The sequence below is a fragment of the Leiobunum rupestre genome, chromosome 9, assembly GCF_980474605.1.
Source record: "Leiobunum rupestre chromosome 9, qqLeiRupe1.1.hap1, whole genome shotgun sequence".
Lineage (NCBI taxonomy): Eukaryota > Metazoa > Arthropoda > Arachnida > Opiliones > Sclerosomatidae > Leiobunum > Leiobunum rupestre.
This window is the reverse complement of record NC_143392.1, coordinates 50,517,799-50,535,298: the sequence shown is the minus strand read 5'-3', so window position 1 is coordinate 50,535,298 and position 17,500 is coordinate 50,517,799. Positions and strand designations below refer to the sequence as shown.

Here is a 17,500-nt window from a genome sequence, read left to right as displayed (position 1 = left end):
CTTCAAGAAACAACATTTTTTTGAGAAATTAAAAATTCATTCCATTTCTTCAAAATATTAAGAACAGTTTTCCACCCTCTAAAAGGAGAACGACACGCGGGGTTCCCAGGTGGTCACCCTCCCAAGTACTGGCCGCGCTCGACGTTGTTTAACTTCGGTGATCGGACGAGAACCGGTGTTTTCAACGTGATATGGCCGTTCTCTCCGTTAGAAGCCGTAAGATCGTCGTTGATGTCCACTTTAAAGGGCGCGCGCCAAAGAACTTCAAGAAACAACATTTTTTTGAGAAATTAAAAATTCATTCCATTTCTTCAAAATATTAAGAACAGTTTTCCACCCTCTAAAAGGAGAAAGACACGCGGGAGTAGTAGGAAACTAAAACTTAGCGCTTTTATTTCCAAGATGGCCGCCAAGATGGCCGCCAAAACAACCCCCCCAAAATATTTTCCAAAAATTTTTGTCCTTGGAAAAATCGAAAATATTTTTGTTTTCAAATTTCACCTTGAAGATAATCTTGGACCTCGACGCCTGACACCTGTACACAACCACTAAGCCTCGGTCTATCAAATCAACAAGTTTGGTCACGATCGGACAAGGTCGAACCGAGATATCGGCGGTAATATGTGACCCCACCAAATACTTTCGTTAATTTACTTTTGGTGTCATTTTTTGGTTTTTTTCGTTTTTTCGCCGTTTAAAATGCTAATTAGTTATTTGCGAGATGGGGAAACGAATTCGCGACCTTCGCTTTATACCCTTGGCGGTTTTGGCCCCACCCAAAATACTTTAAACAGCTAATAAACGTGCCTAAACTTGCAATAATAACTATTTCTATAAATAATAATTGTTTTTACATTTAAAAGTCAAAGGATATGTGTAAGCGTAAGACGTCTCAAAAATCGAGCTCTTTAAAGGTTAAAAAAATGAAGTTATTTATGGGGAAACCAGAAATTAAATGCAAATCGCCTACCGAGAATCCTTGTTATTATAATGAGCCATGTCGCAAACACGCTTTTAATTTCTTTGATAATTTAAACTTTAATGTTAAATGCTGGATTTGTCAAGAACAATGTCTTGACAAGACAATTTTTAAACAACACTTAATGGATCACTTATCGAGTAGTTATAAAAATCAAATTCGTATTGATGTTTGCGATTGTCTTCATTCAAAGAAACCAGAATATACAACCAAAGAAGAAATATTAGACGATCAAATTATTGATTATTTGAACGAGTTTAACGTAAAACATCAAGAATGGTTAAATGAGTTTGTTAATGGTACTGGAACTCCAAAGAAAATTCAACGTAAAAAAAAGACAACTGGTATTAAGTCCGAAGAAACTTTAAATTCAACAATAAAATCAAATGTTGTATTTCCACCAGACTTTGTCATGCCATCTGATGAGCAGATGGAAGCAATTATTTTTTTTCAAGAATATTGTAAAAATAATCAAATTTTAACTCTTAATCAAGTTGAAACACCCATTGAGGTTTTGGAAAATCTTGAACAAACTTGTCAAATGCTTGAAAATATGTGAATAAAGCTGATTTTCTAATATATTGTGATTATTTTTCCTACGTAAAAATAGATATTTTAACTCTTTCATGTTAAGGTTTAGCGTGGTAGATCGGTAGCGTTGCAGGACGTTATTCAAACAGTCTCAAGTTCAAATCACAATCCTTTCGATCTATCACGCTAAATCTTTTATTAGTATAAAACGAGATGTCGCCCAACTGAAACTGTCATTATAAAGATGACAAGTTTCGTAGTATTTCTACCTTCGAACGCATCACCCGATATTTACCCGGAAAATACACCTTCTAGTTTTAAAGTTCAATTAGCAAAACCTTTAAATTTTAATAATGAAAAATGGTCTTGCGCATTAGCAGAAATAATTCTTCCTGAAACTTATTCGAATATAACAAATGAGTATTCGCATTTCCAAGTAGGGCACGTGTCAGATGTTATTTCACCCGAAGAAAATCAATGGGATTATATTAAAATTGAAATTCCACCAAAACGTTACGAGGGTGATCTAGATCGAAATAAGAATAATATTCCAACATCTCTTCAAAATAATATACTCAACGAGTTTGCTAAAACTATTGAGGCCAATCAATCACTTAAAGGAAAAATACATATGAATACGGTAAAAGTTGACGAAAACGAAGACAGTTCAAAATTAAAAATACAGTTACAAAAAGATGTGCAAGTAAGAATACCTCAAGCATCGCCCCTAGCATCTGTTCTGGAATTTCGAGAAAATGATTTTGTCGACAGTGATTATCTTTCTAATTATCCTCTCTCGAATCACGCTAAAACTATTTCTTTAACTTACGCAACAAATTTTATCGAAGTACGAATTAAAAAGGCGTTAGTTGTGAATAAATATCAACAAAAATATTTACCACGACAAATTCCCGTGGAAGAAATACAATCACAACCCAGGAGAAAAAAACAGAAAATTAACAAGAAACCGAAACTAAAACCAGAAGTGAAACAAGAGGAAAAACCAAAACTTGAACCAAAAACAAATTTAGAAGAAAAGCCAAATTTTAAACTAGAAGGAAATATAAACAACATTTTACCAACAGAACCTTTAATTCTAAATATTAATGAAGACGTCAATCAACCAAAAGTTTTAAATCCTTCCGAAGAAAATATTCTACCAAGTTCTCTCCCAATACCCATTAATCCACCATCTCAGCCTGTTATTAAACAAATACAATGGAATAATTACGCGATTGTTTTTGAAGCGGGCAGATATGAGGGAGAAAGACAATATAATAATGAAATTCAACCGTTCACATTACACTTAATTATACGTGATTTATTAGAACGATGTAAACCAAGACAGTTTGATGGATTAAAAACCGCGATATCTTCCGATGATGAAGATAATTTATATTTTAATTTAGAAATACCGGTAGGAATGGAAATTAAATTTCAAAATCCATTAGCAGATCTTTTTAAAATTCCAACAGACACTTATTTTACGGGTATTCAAAAATTTGGACCGTTAAATAATTTAAATAATATTACTTTTAATTCGCCTACTAATTTTATCGACATACGTATTGAGACAACAAAAATACCGCAATTTGAGCAGGAAGATTGGGCTTTCTATTCCGTATCAATTATCCAACCTTTTTTATTTGAAGGTCAGAGAGATGATTTTGGAAATATTATCCCATTATCTTTGCATAGGCAATTAAAAAACGAGATTCAACAGGCGACTAACTTCCCCCCTTTAAATCGGTACGAAATTAGTTACGCAATAGAAGAAATAACTCGAGGTCATTACTTGAGAATTTCATTTCCTAGAGATCTACAAATTGCCTTCACTGGGAGATTAGCAAATATTTTTAATATAAACGCGCCAGAATTTCAAAATGGTGTAATTAGCAGTAAAAATCCTTTAAAAGTGTATGAGGAAAAATTTATGTCAGATGAAGAATCGGTTATAGATTTTAGGTACAATAAAAATATTCCAATCGAACACCCTAACTGGGAAAATGACAGTTATACGTTTGAACGAAACTATTACGAGTCTGATAAAGATTTAGGCGGGAATTTTATACCGTTATCTCTTCATTTCAAAATTTTGAATGAACTTCAAAAATATTTTGATTCTCATATCTCACTTAAGGCGGGTTTTTTTATTTTCAAAGAAAATGGAAATTATTATTTTCAAATTGAATTAATGAGTGGGTTGGAAATTAAAATATTCGGTCCTCTAGCAGACCTCTTACAAATTGAGTACAAAGTAGATTATATATCCTCAGTTTATAAAAGCAAAGCATTAGACCCTCTTCAAATTAGAATAGAATTAGATAATACGGCTAATTTTATAATTTTTCGAAATGATTTAAACAGAGTTGAGAATAGTCGACGACAAAAACGTGATATTGATTTCCACAATTACGAACATGGTAAAAATAATAAACTAAATATTGTAGACAAATTCCATTGTCGAATTCCAACTGGGGTGTACCACACTATTGATGATATTTTATTAGCAATGAAACAATCATTGCCACATCAGAGTTGGGCTAAATTCGAGTTTAATTTTAATTCAGATTCGACAGTTTCAGTTAAAGGTTTGGGTGGAAACAGTTTTTTAACCTTTCCAATAGATAACCCCAAACTCGGGCGAATGTTAGGTTTTTCAAATAATCAAATTGAAAGGCCTCTTTTTAACGAAATAGGCATGTACCCCGCAGATCTCAACCACGGAATATCCGGAATTTATGTCTATACAAATATTATACAACCTATAATAACAGGACACACTAATACCCCCCTGCTGAGAATTATCAAATTAAACGAAAATAAAAATCGAGCACAGGTTGAAAGATTTCATTTTTTAGACCATTTTCCAGTTCTCTACGATCAAATACAGACTATAGAAATTTCTTTAAGGTCGGATTACGGTGAACTCCTGCCATATAAAACAGGCAAGACTATTATTAAATTAATATTTAAAAGACTGGATGCTTAGTCTAAAGTACACTTAAAACAAGCTCATCATGGAAAGATATTATCATCATTATGTTCAAACAGGACGCGGATATAACATCTTTCGAGGAAGTCAATATCAGACTGGGCGTGGATTTGGGTCAATTTTTAAAAGTTTAGCAAGATTCGTAACACCTCTTTTTCGACCCGTAGCTAAATCACTCGGTATTCAAGGGTTGGTTATGGGGAAAAGGATAATGGACGATGTTGTTGCTGGTCAAAATTTTAAGGAGTCGTTAAAAAAAAATAGTAAAATTGCTGGAACAAATCTTTTAAATAGTCTCGGTGATACCATATTAAATACACAGAAAGGCTCTGGAGCTCGAAGAGTAAAGAAGCGCAAATCAAAATTACGCAATAAGCAAAGAAAACGCAAGAGAACAAAAACCGATTTTCTTGACTAAAGCATTATGCCTCAATTTGAATCTATGTGTTCGGAGTTGGAGCTTTTTAACGAACCCCTGATTAATGGTAATATTGAGGGAAATAAATTTGTAGACTATTTCCCTATAGCTCCCTTGTCTAATGCTACACAGATTGATTTTTCTATCCCCGGGGGAGATTATTATATTGACATGTCAAACTTGATGCTTAAAATTCGAATTCGGGTTAAAAAAGGACAAAACGGTGTTTTAATAGATATACCTGCAGCCGAAAAAAAAGTATCATTATGCAATCTTCCATTGCATTCTATTTTTAGCCAAATAGACGTGTTTATGAATGAGACTTTAGTACAATCTAGCAACAACTGCTACCCATATTTAGCATATTTAGCAACAGTTTTAAATTTTGATAAAGGCGCCAAACAATCTTACAAAACCGCCGAGGGCTATTACGAAGACGGGTTTTGCGACCCAACGCTAGCGTTTAACGATGTTCATAAAGATAAAAAAAATAATGGAATTTTAAAAAGAAGTTAAGATATTGCGGGATCGAAACTTTGTGAATATATGGGAAGACTTCATGTAGACTCTTGTAAAATAGACAAATTTCTTTTAAACAAAGTGAATTTAAGAATTCGACTCTTGAAAAATTCCGATGAATTTATAATTATATCACAAGAAGATGTTAATATCAAATATAGATTAATTATCGAAGACGCTGTTCTTACTGCTAAACATATTATCGTAAATCCAGATCTACAGCTGGCACATAATGCTATATTGCACAAACAGAGGGCTTTGTACGATCTAACACAAACTGTTGTTAAAACTCTGACAATTTCAGCAGGCGCGAGCGATTTCGTGAAGTCAAATATTTTTTTAGGTAAAATTCCAAATCGTGTAATAATCGGAATGGTAAACAATTCTGCTTACAACGGGTCTAGTCGAGAAAATCCCTTTCAATTTAACCATAATAATCTCTCGTTCTTACAACTTTCATTAGACGACCAGAATATACCAGAAACTGCTCTAACTCCAGATTTTAATAAAAACCTCTATACTCGGTCGTATTATTCACTATTCTCGGCAATGGATTTAATTGGAAATAACTCTGGTAATTGTATTGATTACGAAAATTATAAAAACGGTAATACATTATTCGCGTTTGATTTAACTTACGATTCCTCGGCAAACTCTAACAACCTCTCAATTCAACGAAATGGTAGTTTACGTATGGTAATGAAGTTTGCTTCCCCCTTAACTAATATTCAAAACATAATTATTATTGGAGAATACGAAAACCGATTTGTCATTAACCAAGAGCGTCAAGTTACGTATATTACGGAATAAAACCAATCAACGACGGCAAAGATTGATTAGTTGTTTCGCGAAATCGTAGTGGTAAAGATGTCTCGAACTCACAGTCTCTCACCCAAACAAGAAGTAACGGTGCTAGGATATGTAAATCCATCCATCAAAATTTACCGACTAGACACTTGCGCCGAATTTGAACTGAATTTAGAAGCCTGGCAATCTCTATTCACATTCGAAAAGGAAATAACTGATTTTTTTGAAGACCAAGTTGCTAGTTTTCACACCTGGCTTCCGCTTGAAGGTTCAAAGATAAAAATCGACTGTTTCAAGGGACAAAAGGAAAAACTCGTGGATGTGCGTGCTTGTGCCAGAGGAAAAAACCATTTGTATCATCTTTTCTATTCTACAAATTATGGTTTTAATCTCAACCAAGCAGGGTGGAAAAGATTAAAACATTGTAAACATACAATTGATCAGGAGATTAATTTAATTTTGTCGGCAAAAAATATTATGCGTGACATAATTGTACATGAGCTTACGGATAAAATGTTTGAAATTACCGAAAATTGTGAGAATCCGCATTGTAAATCTTCGATTGCTCACGATGTCTCTTGTAAACTAGGATTTAGCACAAATTTTGAAGACCGAGTGGAAAATATGATATTAATAGCTATCCCCCAATTAAACTACGATCATATTGTTGTAAGATTCCAAAAGGAATTTGGACTTGATCCCTTAATAGTAGAAAGTCAATTATATTTTGATATTGTACAAAATGTTTCAAACTTAAAATGCGATTTAATTTATTAAAATAAAAACTTTTACTATAATCTGTTTTTATTATTTCTATTCACACATTTAAAGATGGTGTTGTCAAAAACAGACAAACAATTAAGTAAAGTTTATTACGATGTTGAAAACCCATACAGTTATTCTGACAGTGTTACTTTAAGAAAAAAATTTCCCAAAATTTCGGAAAAAGAAATTAAAAATTTTCTCAGTAAACAACCAACCTACACACAACACAAAGCTAGGAGGTTAAATTTTAAACGTAACAAATTATATGTAACGACGATTGATGAGACATTTATGGCCGATTTATTAGACCTCCCTATTTTACAAACTTTTAATAAAAAGTACCGCTATACGTTATTAGTTCAGGACATTCTAAGCAAATTCGCGTTTATTCTGCCAATTAAAAATAAAACCTCGAGCGAGATTGTGAAGGCCTTTAGAGAGATTTTCAAAAAACGAGTACCCCTTAATTTATGTACCGACGCAGGGACAGAATTTCGAAACGCCCCATTTCGCGCTCTCTTAAAACGTTATAACATACACCATTACCTCACGTACTCCGAGAAAAAAGCTTCTATGATCGAGAGACTCGTTCGCACGGTAAAATCAAAAATTTTTAAAATAATTACCAAGACCGGCGATTTACACTATCTTAATAAACTACCATTAATTGCAAAAGCTTATAACGCTCGAAAACATTCAACAACGGGAATCGCCCCTAAAGATGTCAATAAAAACAATGAATCGGCAATTTGGGAAAAAAACTATGGCAATCTTAGTATGATTGGAAAGGCAAGTTTAAAAATTGGGGATAAAGTTCGATTAGCTGTTGCAAAAACAACATTTGATAAATCATATAGGGGAACGTTTACAGCCGAAATATTTGAAATTCATAGAGTAATTACGAGAGATCCCTGTATGTATATTGTGAAAGATTTGACCGGCAATATAATTAAAGGAGCTTTTTACGCTCAAGAAATAGTTAAAATTCAAGTGTAGAGCGCTACAGTCTTTATTCAACATTTTGTTAAGCATGGGTAAAGTACACATTCTCCTGGGTCTCGCGATTGTAATATTTGGAGTGAGCGCAACAATAGTTTCCTCCGCGATGAAATTTAAAAAAAGAAGTCCAGAATACAGCTTAGATATTGGAATTTGCGACAAAGCCTTCAATTTAGGAAGAGACACGTACCTTGTAAAATGTAACGAAACTTTTGACGTGCGACATTTTAAAAAAGAAGACGGTAGTTTAAAACCATCTATCAGAGGAATCAACTTAACAAAAGATCAATATGAGAAATTATGCATTTTGACAGTGACGTGAAAGATGAATACTAATCAAATCCAAGCTATACTTAAGTGTGACCCCCGTTCGAGAGATAAATTTATCGGAGTGTTTCCCGCTAATAGATTACCAAAAGTTCCAATTAAAAAAAAATCATATTGTTTCGTAATCAACACCGATCCCGATACGCTTCCAGGGTCTCATTGGACGGCTGTTTACAAATCGGGCGACACTCTGGACTTTTTTTGTTCTCTAGGAAGATCACATCGTGACTATGGATTTTTGCTAGAGCGATATAGCAAGCGTATTCGACACAATACTCATAAATTTTAATCAAATAAAAGCCAAAACTGCGGACCACATGTGATTTATTTTCTAACCTCGAGATGTATGGGGATTTCTTACAGTAAAATAATTAACGAATTGTATAATTTCGATTTAAAAAGAAACGATAGTTTAGCGTTGTTGAATATATGTATTCATTTGATGAAAGAGTGGAAACGAAATAAATCAATTTGTTTAAAATAAAAAAAAATGTTTATTTATTTCACACATAATTATTTTTACACATTTTTTATTATTCTTGCCAACGAGAAGGAGGGCGGGTCTGTCTTTTAGGCCTCGGCGATTTTTTTGGGGGGGATGGTAATTTTAATTTTTTTTGCGGCGATATTGGAACGCCACCGACAGCACCCTCCTCCTCTAAAGACAGCTCTCGATCCCAATCCTCTTCCTGGCTTAATTGACTTCCAATATCGGTATTTTCTAAGTATTCTTCAAATATTTCATTTTCTCGACTTAATCGTTTACGCATTCTATCATCGGTAATTGTCTTTTGTTGCTTAACAATCGGCGTAGATGCTTTCCTCTTCCAAGATTCTACATTTTTTAAGAGACTCGGGAATTTTCTACTCTGATCGTTTTCTCTCTCGCTGAGATATTCTTTCATTTTGCGTGTCATAGTATTTAAACGAACCTCGGCAGCGTCGCCAGCGTTAACTCCCTCGGGCGTTTTGAAGGGTGAATAAATTTGCGAGGTGAACGGGGAATTTAATGGAGCAACAGGTCCGGGGGCTTGAAAGTTTGTAATTTCAACTTTAGGTACCGGTATCGCTTTTCTCATTTCCCGGGCCTCGCTCAGTATTTTTAGAAATTCTCGCAATTTAGAGCGGCTGTTTAAATTAGAAGTTAATATATTTTGCAACTCATTATCTAATAAGTTATAATACGTTTCCTGGGGAGAAACAAGCTGTTTATTTTCTTGAGATATTTGTCCGACACTCGAGGCGGGAACTAAAATCATTTTTTTCATTTTATCTTTTATTGAATAAATTGGCAATTAAAGGAACAATAGAGCCTAATAAAGCCGGTATGAAGAATCCCGTACCTTTCTGAATTATTAGAGCACGCTTCTTTTTTTGCGAAATTTTCGGACTGGCTAAGAAGCGTATTGTTTTTTTATATTTAGAAAGTTGTTTTTTTTTGGCTTTAGATAATATAATTCCACCACCTTTCAAGTTTTTGCAAACGCTTTGTAAGGCTTTTAATTGCTTTGGAGAACTGTTAGCTAATAAATTTTTACGTACCCCTCCTTTAGATTTATACAATAAATTTAAATATGGATAGTGTGTTTTAAACCTGTCAGAGGGATTTGCAATAGGAGTAGTTTTTTTACGTACTGTCTTTTTTGGTGTCATTTTCTTTAATGAACTTGATAATAATATAGTAAATTATTTATTATTGGAAAAAACTACCATTTGTGGTCCATTTTGATTAAATGTGTACGATCTTAATCGTAAGCTATCTGGAGTGGTTACAGATGTGTCTATAAATAGTGAATTGTAAGGTTCTCCAGTAGCCATATCGTAGGCCATTTTAATTATTTTTGTGTTATTTGGAGATATTTGATTGGCCAGATATTGGATTTGACTTAGATCTCGAGGAGATTTAAACAGATTTAGATATGACATATTAAGAGAGATTAAACGAGATTGTTTGCCTCGAGGAAATAGGGTTTGTGAGATTAATACAACTGAAATTTCATAATGATGACTGTCTACGGTAACTAATTTCGCAATTTGATCATTTTTGTAAAGTTCGTCTGCTAAATCGTCAATAATAAGTAAAGAATTTCTATTTGATTCCCAGAACTCGCTGTCCATTGGCGGAAGTCCTTGAATAAACTCTATATCGGTTAAAAACTGAGATAAATCGTGGTAACCTGATTGCCAAACCGAATAACAAAAAATAATTTTAATAGGAGGTTTATCAATTAATTCATTCCTCCATCTAATTAGTGAGTTCGCCCATGCTGACTTGCCCGACATAGTAGGGCCTGATACCATCATTCGAAACGGTGAAAGAAATTTTATATAAGACATTACTGTTTAAACAAAGACAACATACTACGTATTTTGTTAGTACATTGTCTGTTTTATAGAATATATGAAAAAATAAACACATTTTTAAATTTAAAAAATTATTTTATTAAAGTTTAATGTTTCTTATCAAAAACATCCCTTCACCAGTTATATAAAGTTTCAAAAATAACATACAAAAATAACATTTTGAATAAAAAATAAAATCATAATATCTCCTTCACCAAAAAAAAACTATTAATTCCCGTTTTTTAGTAAAAATTCAATTTTGGAAGTTAAAAGTTTAAATCTTAGGTTATTTAAAAATAAAGTATTTACTCGATTTTCGGAAGAGATTTCATTTACTATAACTATGTGGTTAAATGACACCTGTTTTGCAAGTTTTTTTGTTACATGTTTTTTAGATTTATAATTAAAAGACAACTTTATTTTACAATTCGCCATTTTCACATTCTAAATATCCATAGGGAACACTGGAAATATTATCTTGTAGCACACGTTTACAAAAAGTCTTTTTGAAAGTTTTACTTAAGTTGCCAACACGTAAAAGCATTTTGTACTTATCTTTTATTACGTTAAAGGGAATTTTCACCTTAAACTCGGTATTTGGCACAAAAATCATTTGTTTGAAGGCGTCGAAATGTATGATGTCTGAGTTTTCCCTGGTAAGAGTTATTCCTTTAAGTTTTATAATTGTCTGATTATTTTCAAGTTTATAGCTGTAGCTTTTTGGTCCAGTTGATACGAATTTTGTGATATATGAATTCGGAGTCTCGCACGTAAGTTCACCTAAATTACCACCAAGGGGGGGTAGCCACTCGTGTGGTTTATGTGTAAATTTTATTCCGTCCGTGTCATAATAAATTACACGCTTCCCCAGCCTATTAATTAGCTTATGCAGATGAATACGACCGTAACTGGTGACAAAGGAAGCCACAATAACGTTACCTTTGCTAAAAGTTGGCGCAAGCTCACTTTTTTTTTTATAGCTTACCATGGCAACATCGTTGTTGATTAAATGAAAGTCTGTTAATTTATTCGATGTGTCTGCTATAATCTCTGTTAATTGGGAGTAGCGATGTATAATTTTAGTTGATGATTTGTCCATTCTTAACGCCATTCTGCCATATAACGAATTTTGCGCCAATTTCGCGGAAGTTCTTAAGGATGGGTTATCAACAATTTCCTCAGGCTCTAACCGTACTCCATCAGCTTCGTATATCGCGTCTAAATACTCTTTTTGCTCTTGATATGTTTTAATATTGGGTGGAAATCCTGAATTTTTAACTTTTGCTTTAAAAAAAATATCAATATATGTTTTGAAAAAATTTGTTGTAATACTATAGTGATATACTTCGAAAATTTCTAACAGTTTGTAGTTACATTCTTTTATTGAATAGTAGATTTCCACCGAGGGTAAGACTACCGTTATAGCTCGTTCGTCAATACTGTGGGTACATTTGCTGTCATTATTTATTACACAACTTCCGCATAAAGGATAATAAAGTTTTTTATTAAATCGGTATGGAAGAACGGGTAAGTAGAGATCTCTGGGGGGGAGGATTCGACAACTAATTATTCCAAAATACGCGTCTGGGGCATAATCAAAATTGTGTGTGATAACTTTAACATTTTTACAACCATATTCCATTTTTTGTAAACAATAGGCGTACAGACTACAAAAGTCAAAATATCGGATTTGTTCTCCAAGTAAGGGCTCTACTTCATGATACAGTTTAATTGTTTCTACACGACCACCCACTAGCGAATCTCTAGGGTTAATTTTAGGAATGATTTTAATTGTATTAAAAAATGCTTTCGCCTCGACATTTTTTCTCAACAGTTCTAATATCTCACATTCAAAAATTTGAATATATGTGTGTTTTGGTAAACTTTGTTCAATAAATTCTTTTCGGTCTAATTCCCTTTCTCTAATTTCTTTGAATGTTTTTCCGACAATTGAATTAAAGCTCGAGCCAGAAAAATGTTTTGGACAACCGTGCCAGAAATCACCCATTACATCAATTACTATGGGTGGATTTTCACAGTAACCATCTACAAAATACGGTCCTACAGACTGTTCTCCCCCTGAACTTCTGACAGTTTGCAAAATTAAATTATTTTCCTTTTCATACCAAGATAAATATTTTAATGCAATCTCGCTTTGATTCTGTCTACTTGCCAAACCGATAGCCGGTATAGTACATAGTGTATATGGTTCTAAAAACTTGTCGATAAATACATTATTAAGTGCCCCGGAAAGAGAAATACCCCCATAATTACTGATATCAATTTCAATTAGTTCTTTATATAAGATTCGAAATTTCTGCATAGCTAAGCGTAATAAATTACAATCTAAAAGACAATACGCTCTGGATTCTGATTTAATACAATAGACCGGTTCGAGCTGTTTGTGTGAATACCAATTTTTAAATTCTCGGTATTCAAATTCTTTCATTTTATGGGGTTCAAAGTATTTTTCGTCCGGAATTTTACCTGAATAGTTCAAAGTGTCTTTCGTCCAAAAAATATAGGGAAAATATCCTTTAGATTGAGGCAAAGAAAACATTTTAGGAAAATGTCTTAAAGGAGCACTAACATAGTTCAAAGAATCTACAAAACGAATGTCTACCCCTTTAATATAAATAGTTAGTATCTTGGCTCCATCGTAAATAACCTCGGGAATGACATGATTAATTAATTTAGAAATAATAAACATTCCGTCGAAAGATCTTAGATTATGGGCCATTACGATGAGGTTGGTAAATTTCGGCCTAATAGTTTTTCGCTTTCGTTTCCCATCCATAAGTAAAACAGTTTCATTTTGAAACAAAAAATTGAGAAAGTTATTTACACAATATTGTCCTTCAAAAACCGTGGTTTCCACAGGCTGATTTAAAATTTCACTTTGGGCCACTAAGAGCATGGGTTTATGCACATTATTCTCGATTATGGTTTCAATATCGAAATATACATAGGATCTTGGATTCTTTTTAAATGTCGACTGTTTAACATAATGTTGGTTTGGAGGATGATCGATTTTACAAGACTCGCAAGTTGTTTCACATTTGTGAGTTTTTGAAGTTTCAAATTGAACACAGCATTTTTCGCATCTGTGGAAAAGCTTGCAAGTTTCATTTTTTAGGTGAAAACTATAACATTCCCCTTGTTTTAAATATCTATTACAAAGTTTACAACGAATTAAAGGAATTTCTAAAATTTCGTGAAATTCTCGACCTAAACATCTTTTACATTTTATATTTCTAGTGTCAAAACAGTGGTGCTTGTTTCTATGTGTGGTGGAATAAAAATTTTTTTCGCAATTTAAACATGAAGCTACACCGCCCCAAATGGAATGTAGATTTTTAGCTAAATGAACGTGCGTGCCAATTTTTACAAGTAGAATTTTGTGTTCGGCAGGGGGAAAACCCTTGAAATAAATTTGAAAATTTTCCGTGGCGTTAAATATTATTATCTGATACTTTGGGGCTAAATATGATTGAAATTTGGCTATATCACCAATTTCTACAGCGCCTCGAGCAATTCCTACATCATCGTGCAATTTCTTAGCGGCTTTAGTTTGTAATTTACTACGAAAGTATGTTAAGGTTCGATATTCTTTAAGAACGGTTGTTAATGGAAGTTTATTCTTTTTGTACTCGGCAATTTCACAGAGTTTTATTCCTACTGTAAGGGCTCTTGCTACGCACAAATTATCGATATTATTGATATAGTAAAAATTGGCTTTAGTTTTTAAAAAAGCATCAAGATCGATAATATCTCTATTTTTTAGAGATAAAAATTTTTTTCCCATTTTCTGTGGGGATTTCAAAAGAATTATACTAAATTTAATTTCTCCATCTAGTAAGAAATCTTTTTTTGATTGAGCAACGCGAGCTATATGGTTAAATATTCGCGAAACAGTTAACTGATCAATTTTAATAAATTTAATGTTAATTGGATGTTCTAAATTTTCCGATTGAATTGCAAATCTGAGGAAATCGAAACCGGGTGCTTCTTGTCTTACGTATTTGATAATTTTGGACAGAATCTTTTCAAATACTGTAAAAAATAAATGTGTGGGGATTTCGTTTAAGTATATTAGTTCTAGGTCAATGTCCAGTTGTTTACATTTCCACTTTTTTGAATTTCTAGGGCTTAATTTTTTAATTTTATAAAACTTTTTATAATTAAAACTGTTTAACGATGAAAAGTCTAATTGAGAGTCCGAATCGTATTCGTCGGAGTCTTCCATGTTCTAATTTCGTTTCCAGGTCTAAAATATTATTCTAATTACTATTACGAATAATTAATTAATGAGTTTAACTTGCCTTCGTGGGTGGAACAACAATTTTTCCTTCCGTCTGCTCAATTAATTTTTTCAGCCTGTTTGTTGAGTTTATTATTCGAATAACATCCATGGATAGGGTGTTAGCTAAGAATTTCACCCTCTTATAATCACCCTTCCAGAGTTCATCTTGGGGAAGATGTTTGATGTTTTTATATGAATATATCTGGATATCTAGATATAATCCCTTGTCGCTCGCTTTTTTTCTCGGAGTTTTAGTTTCGTAAGACACTCCCCCTTTCTTGACTTTCACTGATTGTTCGATTCCAACTTGTTCGATGTTTGACATGCGACGAACCTCTTGAATATAGTCCCCATCCGATTCGTCCGACTCTATTAACATCTCCTGTTCAGGACTATCGAAAACTGAAACTACCTGACTCTCGGAGATTTGACTATTACTTGTGGAAGCCATTTTAGCCTGTTATGATTCAATAGAAAATTTTGCCCTTTTATACCAAATGTATTTTTCATTAATTTTTTTCAAAATATAAAACCTTGAATATTAAAGTGATTAATACTACAAGGATAGAACCTAGTTATAATTTATCAGTATTTCAACGGTATTTAAAATTGTTTGTGAATAACAATTTAAATATGTAGACATGTATAAAAATATAAAATTATTAATTATTTTTTTTGAAGGACTTTATATTTAATTTTCGTGACAAAAAAGACAACGCCCTAAGAGTTTTAATATTATTTTGCTTTAAAAATCGATTATGGATGTAAGAATTTTGGTAATTACAGGGTTAGATGTTTTAAAATTCTATGGGAAGAAATATATTTCTGCGAGGTATAAAATTTAAACGAATGGATAAAATTATATTTCTGCAGGGTGTATTTGATAAAAAATTGTCTTTTGACTTGATTTTAAAACAGGTTAAAATCAGGATGTAAAAATTAAATATTCTGAAATTTTTCTTATAAAAAGACTGTCTTTCACCGTGTACCTTTTATAAACCATGGGCTCTCGCGAAGTTTTGACTGTTTCTGGTAAGATTACTCATCCTCTCGCTATTAACCCTTTTTCACTAAAATATTTAGCTTTACGTAAAGTTAGGAATTATAACCTTTTTAAAATTAACGATATTTCAATTAGAGTTGAAAATTACTGTATGAGAACTGTCTTTCTTGAGTGTAAAGCATTAATAGAACCCTTTAAAAAAATTGTTTTTGCCTGTCCCTTTATAAAAAATTCTTTCAAATTATCGCCAGCTGTTTTCGCTTCGGTTTTTTCTAGAAGAATCAATAACAATTCTTGTCTATTTGACGTTCATTCTGTTAATTTTGTCTGTCCCCACGAGGCTTTTGAGTTTGACGGCTTATTGTTCCACACTCAATCCTCTCTTGAAGGCTGGTTTTCTTACGAAATTTTACGCCTAATTGGAAAACATATGCGCCTATATAAAAATTTAAATAAGATCCCATGGTTCCATCAACATAAAAATCGTAGGAGCCTTCAACGTGACCTTTTATTACTCTTTCAATTACAACAAGTTTCCTTTTTCCGAAAAAAACATTTATCTATTACCACTGACTTTCGCCTAACACGGTATAACATCCGTTTGGAATTAGGCATGATCGTTCTATTTTTTATTAATGATTTGGATCGACAAGAAGTTAAAATAGTTACAACTTTAGAGTAAGGAATACTAATTTTAAAAAAATAATTACAATAATTAAAATAAATATTTTTATTTAGTTGCAAATTATCTCGATCGAATCAAAATTTAATCGATCGTCGGCAACTTTTCCAACTGCGACTCAAGGTAATTACAAAAATTTATTTATTTTTTAAAAAAACTAAAACTATTTATTTTTTTGAAATAGGACTCAAACCTGATAAAATTTTAATTTTTTTATTTAAAGACTTTTTTGTGTTTTTATTTTTTAATTTGTTTATTTTGGTGAAAGGTTTTAATTTTTAAAATGTTTTATATTTTTTATTTTAAATGTTTTTATTTTAGAAAGATTAAGTGTTTAAATATGTTTTCCAAATCAACTAGCTTTATTAATTTAATTCAGGCGGTGGAGGTTGTTTTTAATATTTCATAATCTACTTTTTCTTTTTTAACTAGCTTTATTAATTTAATGTTGGGATTGGTGTAAAGTTCTTTTTTCTCTATATTAAAAAATCCTTTGTTTTCATCTTTTTTATCCAACGCATTTTCAAGAATTTTTATTAGTACATTTTGTACTAGATTTAATGTTTTTCTATTATTATTATTTTTTTTGTTTCTTCATCTCTTGCGCTATCTTTTTTTGTTTCTTCATCTTTTTCGCTATATACACTTGATCCTACCGCTCATATCAAACGACCCATTGATTATTTATTATTCTTTCTGGTTTTTTTCCGGTTCTTTTTCATGTATTCTATGTACTTTTTTATACTAATATCTGTTAAACTTTAATGTTTTATGTTTGTTTTTGTAATTGATTAGTATATTAACTGAAAAATGTCTAAGTACATTTTGT

The 17,500-nt window shown here is 32.3% G+C and overlaps 1 non-coding gene across 1 annotated transcript; it reads right to left on the bottom strand.

Moving 5' to 3' along the window:
• Window positions 1–84: 84 nt before the first annotated feature.
• On the bottom strand, window positions 85–203 carry LOC149929274 (5S ribosomal RNA). The gene has a single exon (XR_016475009.1). It is a non-coding gene; the product is annotated as a 5S ribosomal RNA (ribosomal RNA).
• Window positions 204–17,500: the final 17,297 nt, after the last annotated feature.